Source organism: Sceloporus undulatus, chromosome 4 (genome assembly GCF_019175285.1).
Source record: "Sceloporus undulatus isolate JIND9_A2432 ecotype Alabama chromosome 4, SceUnd_v1.1, whole genome shotgun sequence".
NCBI classification, from domain to species: domain Eukaryota; kingdom Metazoa; phylum Chordata; class Lepidosauria; order Squamata; family Phrynosomatidae; genus Sceloporus; species Sceloporus undulatus.
This window is the reverse complement of record NC_056525.1, coordinates 49,136,642-49,149,061: the sequence shown is the minus strand read 5'-3', so window position 1 is coordinate 49,149,061 and position 12,420 is coordinate 49,136,642. Positions and strand designations below refer to the sequence as shown.

The following is a 12,420-nucleotide window of genomic DNA, read 5'->3' as shown; positions in this document are numbered from 1 at the left end:
TTTCTGTGGGGACAGATGGCGCATGGAGGTCTACTAGATTATTTGGGGTTTGTGGTACAACACACAGATTGTTTTATCCTGAATGGATGGATGTGCAGTCGAGGCAGAAGTCAAAGACATGGCCCTGTTAGGCTGGAAAATCAGTCTATGCAAAGGGATCTTGCAGCACCTTTGAGACGAACTGAAAGAAAGAAAGAAAGAAAGGGCTCCGCTCTGGGCCCCACAACAAACTCCAACTCCCAGAATTCCATAGCAAAGGACCAGACAAAGAGTTAAAGCGGGGCCAAACCGGGTTATTTCTCCAGTGTGACTTCCCCACCCACCTAGCCTCAAGCCCTTTCGCCTCCACCAGCCCCACCTCGCTCCCTTTCCCCGAGGCCTAGTAGGCCTTGAGCTTCCCGCTAGGCCCAGCTTTCCTGCGGTTACCATGGAAACGAGGGGAGCGGGGGCGAGAGAGCGCCCCCGCCTCGCGCCCGCTTCTGCCTCCGACTCCATCCTTGCGCTGGCAGGCAGCATCAGCCGAGCGCCGAGGTTAGCCAAGCCTGCGCTCGCAAGTTCTAAGCCGGGGAGGCAGGAGTAGCAGAGCGCCGAGCCTCCGATGACAAGCACTTATGAGTGTTAAGGGGAAGCTGTTGCCTTCGTACTAAATTAGCCCAATTGAAGCGGGATTAGGCGCCCTTGTGGCGCAGTGGTTAAATGCCGATACTGCAGGCAGCCACTCACAAACCGCAAGGTTGCGAGTTCAATCCCAGCCAGGGGCAGGGTGCTTAAAATGAATACCCAGCTTGTTGTTGGGGAAAATTAGCAAAGCAGTACAGTATATAAATGAAGCCGCTGTTGCTATTGCAATACTGTATTAGTTTCTCCTCTACAGGAGGTTGAAATGGAGAGGGGGAAATTAAGGCTCTGTCTGTCACTGAAGTCCTGAGGGCTGAGCCATGGAAACCCAGTGGGTGACCTTGGGAAAGTCACACTCTCTCAGCCTCTGGCAATGGCAATTTCCTCCCTGCAAAAGAGGACAAGGCACCACAAAGCATGGGGCAATTTATCTTTTATTTATATTTTATACTGGCCAATGGCTGAATAAACTTTTGTTGTTGTTGATATAATACATCTCTTTTCTTTTTGGAAAGAAGTTGAGGAAAGAAAGTCTGAAGGCAACTGAATTTAAGAACCAAAGGCTTTCATGGCCAGCATCCATCATGTTAGAAGAGTTCTAGGACATGGCCACATAGCCCCCAAAACCCACAAAGAATCGACTGGTGAAGAAACAACAAACTAATAGAACTACTGTATTATACATTAGAAGGAAGCTATATGTAGAATGTGTGCAGAAAATGAATGTATGAAGATGAATGCATAATGAATGTTGCTTTTTTAATACTGTATTAAAAACCACAATAAAAAATGGGAGGACATTTGGGAATTCCTCCTGGGCAGAAGGTTGAAATGGAGGACACTTCCACTTCTCACCCTGGTTGTAGGTCTGAGGGTCAGAAATGCAATGACCTCTGTTCCTACAGATAAATGTAGATTGAACTTGTATGGACTTGTCAAAAAAAAACCAAGGATAGGTTCAGCCATAGGGTTGCCATAAGTCGGAAATGACTTGAAGGTACATGACAATGACAAGAACACTCATGGAACTGCCAGCCCTTCCCTTTCTCTGTTCAGAGAATGGTTGTGTGTGTTCAACAAGCCCCATGGCGACCCTCTCATGGGTTCCCTTGAGCTGAGAAGGTGTGACTCGCCCAAGGTCCCCCAGTGGGCTTCCATGGCAGAGATTCAAACTCAGGCCACCGCACTGGCTCTTTCTCTCAGAGACTTCGTAAGAAAAATGAGATTGTTGGCACTTGCCAATTGGCAGCTTCAGAACTTGAAACACGTAAAAACCATTCTGCAAAGGGAGCTTTGGAAACCAACCGAAACAGAGAATAATAATAATAATAATAATAATAATAATAAATTCTGTTTCTTTATATCCCGTCTTCCTCCCAGTACAGGTGGCTAATGCATTTTAAACAGTCTATGGTGGGATACAGACCACCCAAAAGGGCGGTCTGCCGCCGCCCTAGTTTGCTGTGCACATGACTCCCTCGCGCAGGAAAAAGAAGCCGGCGCGGTTGTGACACTGCAAGGCACCAATGGCACCCTTGCAGCGTCACAAGGGCGCCAAGACATGCGGAGGCTAGGCGTCCGTCACGTCAAAATGGCGGCGCCCGTATGTACAGTGCGCCACCATTTTGATGCCCTCATCACATGCAAGGGGCGTCTGAAAGCGCTGCCCCTCACACGTGACAATGGTGCCCCATAGGGCCCATCTAGAGAGCGCCCATGTTAAAACAGTTACAAAACATTAAAAATACAAAGCTTAAAAACAAACAATTCAAACAATTAAAAACATTACATTATTAATATTTTAAAATTTAAAACAGCACCCATATTAATATGCGAAGGCCTGGCGGCATAAAAACGTTTTTATCTGCCATCGGAAAAAAAGCAAAGATGGCGCCATCCTGGCCAGAAGCTGGGAGCATGAGCTTTCATAGACTTGAACCTACTTCCTCAGATACAGGCTTTGGTCTCCAAAGCTACTCCAAGATCCCTTCGCAGGATGATTTTCCATAGTAACATGGATATGCCTTTGAATAAAAACTATTCTTTATTAAGAGATCAGAGGTGGTGACGTTTCCCTGCGAGGAAGTGGCCTTTGCCTATTTAAAGACAACATGAGACTCCCACGCAGTCTAAGAACGGGAAGTTTTGAATGCTTAAATAAGGTTATTTTTAGTGTTATTCAGCTTACGTATCTTGCACAAATGAAACAAGCTGCTGAAGCACCAATGCCTCATCGTTGATTTATTTTTTGCACACTGTGGGACCAGAAGAAAGGCAGATCAGACATGTTTTACCTTCTATAAAAGTAGCCTGCCTTTTAGTTCCATAAACAGTAGTTGTTTAGTTGTCCTGTTGCTCCAGTGTGTGTGTTGTGTGCCATCAAGAGGCTGAGAGAGTGTGACTTGCTCAAAATCACCCAGTGGGTCTCATGGCTGACCTAGGAGTCGAACCATGGTCTTCAGAGTTGCAATCCAACATGCAAACCACTACATGGGCCTATATAAATAAATATATATCTTGTATAATCCAGCGTAACACTGCTACAGACACCATGGCTGTTGAGGCAGCAGTCTTAGGTCCAGAACACACTGAAGAAATAATCCAGTTTCAGACCACTTTAACTACCATGGCTCAATGCTAGAAAATTCTGGGAACTGTAGTTTTGGGAGAAATTTAGCCTTCTCTATCAGAGTTCTGGTGCCACAATAAACAATGGCCTGTTACAGACTGCCAAAATAAAGCTGCTTCGGGTCTCTTTGGAGGTATGCTATTTAAATGATGTATGGGTCCTAAGAGTCCGGAGGTCGCGCCAAAGCCACACTCCATTCCTAAGCACTGGAGTGCAGCTTTGGTGCAGCTTCCGGATTCTTCGGATGCATACATCATTTAAACAGAATACCTCCAAAGAGACCCGAAGCAGCTTTATTATGGCAGTCTGTAACAAGCCTATAATTCCCAGGATTCCATAGCACTAAGTCAGGGCTCTCTGCAGTGTGTTTTGGACCCTAATGAATTTATGCTTTGTAGATATTGACTCAGATGTACTTATTGAGGAAAATTCCAATGTATGAAATAATACATGTGGTTTTGAATCAATCTTAATAATTTCATACTATTTCTAGCACGATTTGAAGCTTATCCCTGTTAGGATGAGGTATGGAGCAATAATACAGAGACACTAATTACTCCTCATTCTGTAGGCCAAAAATACTAATCAGCTAAGAGTTGTTAAGACCAACCTCCAGTACTATTCCCTTATTTATTTCACCCTGCCCACAAATGTGCAACATTGGGCTTTCTGCCAAACAGTAGTTTTCGTTAAGGACAAATCAGAATTCTGTTTATTAAAAAAATACTTTACAGGGGGAAAATCTATGCATTCCATTGTACTATATTTTTTTTACAAAGAAATATCTTTTAACAGTGATAACGCTTTTACAGTCAGCTACTAAAAGAAATGCACTGTGTTAGGGATTATTCACAGAGAGGCTTAAAATTTTCCCATCAATTTACACTATTATAAAAACCTCTTTAAAACACTTGCTAAATGTCAATAAATATACTAAGGCCACACAAAGCAAAAACAGTCTTCCAGGCAATTGTACATAACTTCTATATGCAAAGACCTTAGATTATTAAAACCACAGAAAAATATCTTAGCTGCCAATCAAAACTGAATTTAATCACAAAACACTACACAAATCTATTGTATACAACATGTTAAGTATAGGTATTTGCTTAGACAGAATTGAAAGTGCTATATTAAGAGAAGCCCCTTCTCGACTACATGTGCTGTTGGGTCCTAGAATTATGTATATTAATGGAAGGCCATAATGTTATTGGAAAGTTGTTTATTAGACCAATATAATGTTTATCTACAGTAGAAAGCTTTCAGGAGCTGGAGGATAAATACCCTCATTAATAGCAACCTTCAAACACAACCAATATGGCTATAAATACTCAGCATTTATAAGGAAATAGAGAGTACAATCCTGCCAACATTAATCACACTTAAATGTTTATTTGATTTAAAATAAAAGGGATTTAGTGGTGCTTAATCTGGGCTGGATTGTGCCCCAAGTGAAAACAGTTTACCACTTAGAATAAATTCAAGCATGTGAATGGCAGCATGAGAAAAACAAATATCAATCCTGGGGCTCTGAAAAATATATGAATCTTCTCTTTAGACAAAAAGTTAAGTTTTCACATGTAGGAAAACCAACAAAACTAGAGCCCTTTTTCTTTATGGGAAAACCTATATGGTAAATGTCAAGGATCTCTTAAATCTCATTTGAACCCTCCACATGTTCTGTCTTCATGGAAGAGAACATGTTATTTACAAAATAGATATTTATGTTCAGAAAAAAGGCTTTGTTCACTTATTTCTTAATTTTACTTTTTCTGATTTACTAAATTAATCAGTGGCCAAATACAGTCACCCAATGAACACACATCAACACTCTTCTTTGGTCCTCAACAAAAGAAAAGTAGGATGTGTAATAAAATAGAGAACCCCTAAGAGCTGCTCAGTATCTTTAGACAACAACCACATCTGCGGCAGTGCTAATGTTCAACAGGTTCTTTACTATTAAAACATAAGACAGGGTGTACAAATGTTTAAGTCAAGGGTGGAGAACATGTGGTCATCCATAAGCCCTAGCCCAAACAGGCAATGGTGAAGGAAGATGGAAGTTGCAGATCAGCATCTGGAAGACCAAATGTTTCCTCCCCCTGCAATAACTGGTACTCAGCCATTATGGAAGTCAGAATGGGAGAAATGTCTTAACAGCTAGACAGTTTCCGATAAGAAAATAAATGTATATATAATTCTGCCTTCACATTTAATTCCATTTTGTAACACTATCATATACTATACTATTTATAAAATGAAATTTCCTATTGGCATTAAGTGAATTCTATTTGCAACTATCAATTAAAATTGGCAAGGGAAATTTCTGAAATCTTCACATCAATATATTTTATGTCCCAACATCTTCCTGAGATATTAAGTTTTAAAAAATCTCTATTTCTCCAAGAGCTAAAGATTATACAGTGCGCCCTTGCCTTACGCAGGGGATCTGTTCCGGACACACACACACCCTGCACATAAGGCAAATCCCGTGTGTGTGTTCAAGCCCCATTCTTTGGAATGGGGCGTGTGGCACAGGGCCCATTCACCATATTATGGCTCGCCATCCGCATGACTTCAAGTCCATATATGGCGAGCCCGCGTACAGCACGGGTGCACTGTATGCTCTTCAAATAAACTGAGTTGTCTAGGCAATTGGAACCCAGTAACCTTTTTTCCTCTTCAGTTCTATAGTAACCTTCATTATTATTCACTCAGAAATTCCAGCTAGTCTTCCTCATGCAAACCAGATACATTTTTTCATCGTATTAATCCTACAGGCTGTTTTCCTCACATCCTATGAGATCCAGACACATGCACTAGGCATGCATGCACTAGAGTTTCTTCAATCTCGTCTCCCACTGCAGCCTCTCTTTCCTCCCCAAAAGAGGGCATCTAAATTTCATGGAACTCTATGGAGTACAGTCCAATACTGTGCAAAGGCCTGTAGACAAAGTGAAATCAGTACAGTCCTGTGAGTACGCACAAGTCCATGCACATAGCTCTTTGGTACTTGGCCCTAGAATTTTATAGTAAATGACAAGTCATACTTGATGCAGCAAATGTAGATCTATAAAAGATACATGTAAAGTGAAATTAAGGTAAGTGAACAAGAACAAAATGTTTGAAGTACATCTATCTAAAATACCCCATGACCACATTTACACATCACAGTGTAATTCTGACACTAATAACGTCTTTAACTAGAAAAGCATGGAGCATTGGTCCAAGAATATCCATCTAGTTCAATTTCTTAATTCTGGCAAAAAAAGAAAATCATGAATGACTGCTTCATACTGTTGTAATTTAACGTACAAGAAAACTTATTAATGGGACGGATTCAGACTTGTGCTCGGTAGAGTACAGCTCACCGTAATTGAAGTGATGGGGTGTTTCAACAACCCCCCTTCCCCAGTAACTGTCTGAAAAGCTGCACTAGAGGACTGAGGAGTCCTCCAGAACAGTGTGGGAACACAGCACTGGGTCTGGAAAAATTAACAAGGGAAGATGCAAATAATTTACTTTCCTTTTTCCAGCAGGAAGCCTCCACTGGATTCCTCTTCCAATGGAAGGAGCCCTTCTATTTATCAACAGACAAGTTTGGATCCAAGCCACTCTGTCCGTGTTAATTTTAGGTCACACTGCACTTTCATTAAAGGATACGGGAACTTATTTTCTACTTTATCGAGTTTGTTGGTTTAGTAGGTGTATTTCAAGACAGGGAAAGCTGAATAGTCTACAGTTTCCCTTTTAACTATAAAGTCTTTTCCATGTTTTCCAGTTCCTGAGCAGTTATACACAGTGCTGCCTTTTCAGGTGACAGGTGCCCATGTAGTTGAAATGTCCAAGAGAGAAAGCTAAATAATCTTTCTTCAACAGGCCATTTACAACATATGGGTGACAAGAAATCAATGCTTGGAAGACTAGTAAAATGAATGAAAGATAAATGCAAAAAATAAAGATGGAATTGGTCAAATATAAATGATGCGCTGAAACTCATATTGCCTGTGAAGAATTTTACTCTGAACAGCCCATAGAAGCTTATGAAAATTTTTCGGGACTAGAGGTAAAAAAAAAAAAGGAAAAAAGGAAAAGGCTGGAGTACACAGAGGTTATTTTATGAACCAGTATTGGTCAACCTAGAATTTTTTGTTAAGATTAAAAGCTACACTCCTGCGTAAAAACACATTACTTTTTGTAGAAAGATTTTCATCCTAACACCTTATTTACACAGATTACTTTACAAATCACCAACACTCCAATCTGAAAATTCCTTTTAAACTGAATAGTTTCTATGTGTCTTCAGGTATGCACCAAAGACAATACAGATACGTGTATATATCAGGTGTAATACAGGTTCTACCTAAATCACTGCAATATTTTCTGATTATTTTGCTATTGGTTTAAAACTGTGTCCTCTATAAAGAGGTGCTAATATGTATATAATCTACACAAAAACAATATTGCACAAAGTAATTGCTATTATAAACAGATTAACATTTGCAAAATTTTCCTAAGAATTGATATCAAAGATGCAATGAAATAAACAAAGCTGCTCTTTCTGCTTGCATTGGTGTAGTGCTCCAGATCTGTCCCTTATTCCACAAGTTACTTTTTAACCATTTTGGTTACATTTTAATGAAGTTTACATTCTATATTTGAGGGGGCCTGTTTCTTCTAGTACCAGAAATAAAAGTAATTTCATATACAGAAAATGAGTGAAATTTCATTATAGATAAAATTGGGAAATTTTGTAGGAGTGATAAACAATGTTAGCTGCTGACAATGAACATACTAGGATGTGCCATTTAAACTTCCAACACAGCACTAGGGTATCCAAGAGTTATATGTGGAAATAGCAGTCTACTTGTGATAAACTGTGAAACAGCAATATAGAATTTCTCAGAATAAAGGCAACCAATATATATCACTTAGCCTACTCTACTGGATTAAGTGCATCAATGCAAAGGAGCTGATGGTTTCCATCTCAGATGCTTGCTGTGAATTAAACAAGCCACCAAGTTGGTTAGAATATTGTAAAGCCTTAAAGTGCTCAAAGACAGCAGTTTCCTTAGAGAGACTGCCAACAGTTACTTTTATTAGACACTAGTGTTACGTTATGCAGTTAGGGGAAGATATTAAAAAGCAATATTCCCACAAACGTTAAAAGCAGAGGTATGGGAAGTGTTAGGTCAGTTATCACAATTCACCAAGATCATATACTCTGCAACTAATCTCATACATCAACTTCTTTATTAATGTGTTGATATGTATTTAACATCTAAATTGCTGGTAACTTGAGCTTCCACCAGGCTTTCAAATCTCTCTCACACACACACGCAAACACACATATAAATGTAATTGATCGTTAAAAGTGCTGTGCTCTCTTTCATTCAAGCCATTTATAGAGTAGGAGAGTCACTTTGTGAATTCTCCACAGAAACCATCCCTTTTATGCTGAAAGCTAAGGATAAATAGATGGAGCAGTATCAAATTAACCAAGTGTTAAATATCTGATGTTCCTGAAAGGGGGAAAAAAAGTATTGAGGAGATATTGAATTATTACCTCAAACACAAAAAAAATTGTAGTCCACTACTACATGCTGCACTAAGGGAGTAAAATACAACTCTTAACTTTGCATAATCTGTGTAAAAAAGATATGCCTGACATTTTTGGAATGTCACCTTTCTTTATAGAATTATAGGCAAGATTTTTCCAATAAAACATAACCCAGTTATAAAACTATAACTTCACATCAAAATTTTAAAAAGCAGTTTTAAAAATGTATATGATTTATGTACATATCACACAAGAGAGCACATATGATCATCCTGTGGACTGCGTTGCTGATCTGATTCTAGTTTTTTAAAAACTGGAAGGGACTGAGCCATCAGCTTATCTTGTTGTAGGACAAGTCATGAAAGAGATGGAAACAGGGATGGTGATGCCATTGTTGCAGTCTGTACATCTCTTCCTACTTCTTCAGGCTCCTTTTTCACAAACACACATTGATCTTCTTCTGATTTCATCTTGTCATGGATGGTACTGTCCATATTTGAAATGCTATCTGTACTTTGAGAATTCTCCCCTGCAGGATAGTATTGTTTGAGTCTTATATGCCAAGCTAAGCTGCAGACAGCTGACACTGTCTTGAACTGATGAATGACATTTCTAGGGATGAAGTAGATGTCATTGTCACATAGCTGGATTCTAGCATAGCGAATCCCTTCTCGTCTCATTTGGTTTAGCTTAGCTTCATCGACCCACTGAACACACTGAGGAAGAAAAGAAATAAGAGATAAGCCATACGTCAGGGCCACAACATGGATTTAAACTTTGGAGTACATGTTCTTCATTATTTGGCATTTATTAGAAACAAAGAGTAACTATTTAACTGATAAAGTAAGAACTATCTTGAATTGGGAACTGCTACTGTACTAGTGAGGAAAGTATATCTGTTAAGTCAGCCAATGCATTTGCCCTACAATAGGAAGCAAAAAGGTTAGCTGCTAAAATAAGTGATAAATATTTTACAGTGAGAAAATGTATAAACCAGATGGGGCAAATGTGACCTGTAGGCTGCTTGCTTTCAGCTGCTAGTAGCTACTCACTTTGAAAAATAATAAATAAATAAAATCTTTATTTATATCCCGCCCTTCCAAAAAGATCAGGGCGGCTTACAAGTGGCACAGTGCAAACAAGTACAATTTTAAAAACAATCAACAACAAAATACAATCAAAATAACAAGTAAAAGAAGGCCCGATAGCCCATCCTCATGGCACGGAAGAGGAGGGAGGCCCCAGGATATTTAGTCGGGGAAGGGCTTGAATAGGAAGGTCTGTGGGTCCGTCTAAATTGGGCCAGGGTGGAGATGAGCGGAGCTCCGTGGGCAGCGTGTTCCAAGGGGGGGGCAGCTGTGGAAAAGGCCTCTTCTAGAGGTAGAAGCTAACCTGGCCCCCGGCACTTCAGCAATTGCTGCCCAGATGTTCTGAGGGTGCGAGGCGATTGTACGGGGAGAGGCGGTCCTTTAGGATCCTGGGCCAAGCCATTTAGGGCTTTATAGGTGATAACCAACACCTTATATTGGAGCTCGGAGCGAATAGGCAGCCAGGGAAGATGTTAGTACAGGTGTTATGTGGCTGGTCCTGGAAACACCAGTGACCAGCCGGGCTGCCATATTCTGTACCAATTGGAGCTTCCGAGTTGGGTATAAGGGTTGCCCATGTAGAGTACATTGCGAAGTCCAATCTCGAGGTTACCAGAGCATGTACAACAGTTTTCTAGATCCCTCGGTCCAGGTAGGGGCGCAGCTGGCGAATCAGCCGAAGCTGGTACAAGTGCTCTGACCGTCGCGTCACCTGAGCAGTCAGATGGAGCGACGAATCAGAAGCACTCAGACTGCGCACGGAGTCCTTCACAGGGCGTGACCCCGTTCGGACAGGTGGAACCACCGCCATCCTGGACCGGGGGAACCTATCACTAGTACCTCCGTTTTTCTCGGGATTTAGTTTGAGTCGGTTTTTCCTCATCCAGCCCATTACTGACTCCAGACAGGCCACAAGAGGAGAGCGCGCCTCCCCAGGTCACTGCATCAGTCGGAGACATAGAGAAATGACGTGGGTGTCATCAGCGTACTGATAACCCGACCCCAATGTCCGCGGATGATCTCTCCCAGCGTTTCATGTAAATGTTAAATGCATGGGAACAGAATGGCTCCTGGAGGGACCCCAGTTTAAAGGGCCCCTCGCTGGAGCACACGTCTCCCAGCTGCACTCTGGGACCTCCCGGTGAGGTAGGACCGGAACCACTGGAGCGCAGTGGCCCCGACCCCACCTCTGCCAGGCGTCCCAGAAGGATACCATGGTCTATGGGTAGCGAAAGCCCTGAGATGTCCAAGAGCACCAGCAGGGACACGCTTCCCTGTCGATGCTCAGACGGAGATCAGCGACAAGGCGACCATGGCCGTCCAACCCCGTGACCCGCCCGGAACCAGTTTGAAATGGGTCAGATAATCGTTACAATCCAAGACCGCCTGAAGCTGGATCGCAACCACCCCCCTCGATCACTTTCCCAAAAATGGTAGCAGCGAGACGGGCGATATTTATATGTCCAGGGGGTCGAGGAGGGCTTTTTAGGATCGGTTTACGATGGCCAATTTAAGATCCGATGGAAACGCCGCATCCCTCAAAGAGTGTGTAATTATCCGGCATAACAATGCGTTACGCCAGCCGGTCCACCCCGGGGCCGCTAACCCGAGGGGCAGGGATCAAGAGAGCAGGTTGTTTTCCCGAACACTCCGAGGTCTTGTCCACATCCTCGGTACTCACCAACTCAAACTGCTGACCAGTGTAACAAGTCCCGGAGGCTCTGGACACTTCTACCCTAGACTCTGCCATAAGGTCGGCGTTCAGACGCTTCGCTCTAGAGCCTAAATGGAGGGGAGGGTTTTCCTGGAAATGGACAGCAGCCCCCACCAGCCCAAGTTTGAGACAAAATACTTTACACCGGCCAAATCTGAGGGTATTGCATGGGTGAAGTATGAAGTCAGCTCTCCAGGGTCCTGAGGGAGAGTAGTGTGGTCCCATACACCTGGCAGTTGCCCATCTCTAGTCGGCCACTCAATTCTTTAAGCTGAAGCCAGCCTTCTCTGGCCTGTTAACAGAAAAACTCTGTGAAACAAAAGAGCAATACCACCACCCACACCACCACCCCCCCCCGATACAAAAATAAATCAAATAATTAAGAAATAATGTTGCAGGTTAAACTACTAAAATGAATTAAATATCTATGAAATTAAATATTCATTCAAAATGTCTCCACCTCCCTATCTACCAGCTAATCTTTGGTCAGCCAGCAGCAACTTTGGCTACGAATCTTAATAGATAGGGAGACAGAGCACATTTTAGAGCACATTCACAGGATGTCTACCCACATTTGTATGCCTCATTACAAATTTGTTTGTGAACTGACTCAGAATACACAATGCAAACCCTGAAACTGGGAAGCCTTTAAATAGTGCAAAGTATATCTACCTGCTAGTAAGAGGGCAGACATGCTTTAAAGTTAAAGCTTTACTTTGAAGAATATACATCTAACAATACCGTTTCAAAAACTCTTTGCTTGGTGATAAATATGCGTATATTAGAAATTATGACTGTGGCACAAACAAAA

The 12,420-nt window shown here is 41.8% G+C and overlaps 1 protein-coding gene and 1 pseudogene across 1 annotated transcript in view; both read right to left on the bottom strand.

The window, feature by feature from the left end:
• The window catches only part of PHTF1 (putative homeodomain transcription factor 1), a 30,239-nt gene extending 29,722 nt beyond the window's left edge, over positions 1 to 517 (bottom strand). The window contains 1 exon segment of the mRNA XM_042464352.1: positions 427 to 517. The gene's annotated coding sequence lies outside the window, so the exon portion shown is untranslated.
• Positions 518 to 3,941: 3,424 nt separating this feature from the next.
• Positions 3,942 to 9,574, bottom strand: LOC121928954 (annotated as a pseudogene).
• Between the last annotated feature and the right edge of the window lie 2,846 nt (positions 9,575 to 12,420).